Source organism: Delphinapterus leucas, chromosome 6 (assembly GCF_059928025.1).
Source record: "Delphinapterus leucas isolate spDelLeu-1000000601 "Yukka" chromosome 6, BTC_Dleu_Yukka2, whole genome shotgun sequence".
In the NCBI taxonomy this organism is placed as follows: Eukaryota; Metazoa; Chordata; class Mammalia; order Artiodactyla; family Monodontidae; genus Delphinapterus; species Delphinapterus leucas.
The window spans coordinates 100,686,315-100,688,861 of NC_143134.1; the positions used below are offsets into that span (position 1 = coordinate 100,686,315).

Here is a 2,547-nt window from a genome sequence, read left to right on the forward strand (position 1 = left end):
ATCCTAAATGTATATACACCTAAGATTGGAGCTTCAAAACGGCATGAAGCAAAAATTGCTAGAACTCAGAAAAGAAAGACAATTCCATGATTATAGTCAGAAACATCAATGACCCTCTTAGTAATAGAAGAAGCCGAAAGAAATTAGTAAGGACATAGAAGACCTGAACAACACTATAAACCAACTTGACCTAATTGGTATTTATAGAGAATTCTAGTCAACAAACAGCAGAATACACATTCTTTTCAAGTACAGTTGACCACTGAAAAACACGGGTTTGAACTGCGCAGATCCACTCATATGCGGATTTTTTTCCAAAAGTAAATACTAGAGTACTACACAATCCCTGATTGGTTGAATCCATGGATGTGGAACCTTGGATACAGAAGAACCGTGGATACGAAGGGTTGGCTATAAGTTAGTCATATGTAAATATGAAATAGTCACCAAGAATATACTGGGTCATAAGTCAAATCTCGACAAAGTTTAAAAAACTGAAATTGTACGAAGTATGTTCTCAATACTTTGAATTAATGCTTTGAATTCACAATATAATTAAATTAGAAATCAAGAATAGAAAGATATTTGGAAAATTTCCCACACTTCTAAATCACTCAAAGTCAAATGATAAATTATAAAAACTTGAATTGAAAATGAAAACACATGAAAAGTTGTGGGATATAGATAAATCAGTGTTTACAGGGAAATTCAAAGCATTCAAAATTTATAGTGTTAGTACCCCAGTAAACATGGTAAATATTCCTAAGACCCACTAGACTTTCTATAAGAAGTGTGACTAGCACAACCCCACAAAATGACACAGTACAAGAAGGGCAAGGATTCAGGCCTGTCCCGGGAAAGCAGTGTTACCACAGGAAGTAGAGTGGCTATGGTGAGCAAGCTAGGCAGATTTTCCAGCAAAGGCTAAAACTACAAAGAAAACTGTGCTAAGGCTTGAACGCTTAAGCCCTATTATACATCTAAAAGAATGCCAGCTATTAATAGATGCATGCATTATGAACTAGGAAGAGACAACAAGAGAAAAGGCCAAATCATCCTGTTCTGGGCTTCACCTTTTGTTTTATTACAAAGGAAATAAAATCTTGAGGCTATGTTAACTTCAAAAAAAAAAGTTTATATTAAGAAGAGTAGAATAGTCTCAAATCAATGCTCTAACGAGAATTCACCTTAAGAAACTAGAAAAAGAAAGGCAATATAAAGTCAGAGCAAACAGAAGGACATAAAAATATGAGCAGAAATCTATGAAATAAAACCAGAAAAACAAAGAAGAAAATCCATGAAACCAAAAGCTGTTTCTTTGAAAAAAAAAAAAGACAACTGATAAACCTCTACTCAGACTGATCAAGAAAGTGAAGGCGCAAATTACCAACATCAAAAATGAAAGAGGGGAGGGCTTCCCTGGTGGCGCAGTGGTTGGGAGTCCGCCTGCCGGTGCAGGGGACACGGGTTTGTGCCCCGGTCCGGGAGGATCCCACGTGCCGCGGAGCGGCTGGGCCCGTGAGCCATGGCCGCTGAGCCTGCGCGTCCGGAGCCTGTGCTCCGCAATGGGAGAGGCCACAACAGTGAGAGGCCCGCGTACCGCAAAAAAAAAGGAAAAAAAAAAAATGAAAGAGGGGAAATCACCAGATCTACTAACATTAGAAGAATAAGAAAATATTATGAACTATGCTAATAAATTCACCAACTTGGATGAAATGGACAAATTCCCTGAAAAAAAAACACAGCCCTGAACTACTGTAGTAGACTGTGAGAACTCTAGTGTTTATCTGCCTAAGGAACTCCAGGTAGAGAAATCAAAATGAGTAAGGAGAAAAAAGAACCCTCCTACATTGTTGTCAGGAATGTAAATTGGTGCAGGCACTATGGAAAACACCATGGAGGTTCCTTAAAAAACTAAAAATAGGGCTTCCCTGGTGGCGCAGTGGTTGAGAGTCCGCCTGCCGATGCAGGGGACATGGGTTCGTGCCCCAGTCCGGGGAGATCCCGCAGAGCAGCTGGGCGCATGAGCCATGGCCGCTGAGCCTGCACATCCGGAGCCTGTGCTCCGCAACGGGAGAGGCCACAACAGTGAGAGGCCCGCGTACCACAAAAAAAAAAAACTAAAAATAGAGTTACCATGTGATCCAGCAATCCCATTCCTGGGCATATATCCAGAGAAAACTCTAACTGGAAATGATACATGCACCCCAATTTTCATAGCAGCACTATTTACAATAGCCAAGACCTTGAAGCAGCCTAAATGTCCACTGACAGATGAATGAATAAAGAAGATGTGGGGAGGGGAGGGGTTTATGTAAAAAAAAAAAATATATATATATATATATATAATGGAATATTGCTCAGCCATAAAAAAGAATGAAATAATGCCACTTGCAGCAACATGGATGGACCTAGAGATTATCATACTAAGTGAAGTCAGACAGAGGAAGACAAATATTATATGATATCACTTATATGTGGAATAAAAAAATGATACAAATGAACTTACAAAACAGAAATAGACTCATGCAGAAAACAAACTTATGG

The 2,547-nt window shown here is 39.3% G+C and overlaps 1 pseudogene; it reads left to right on the top strand.

Moving 5' to 3' along the window:
- Nucleotides 1-749: 749 nt before the first annotated feature.
- Nucleotides 750-2,122, top strand: LOC111177370 (large ribosomal subunit protein eL42-like; annotated as a pseudogene).
- The last annotated feature ends 425 nt before the right edge of the window (nucleotides 2,123-2,547 follow it).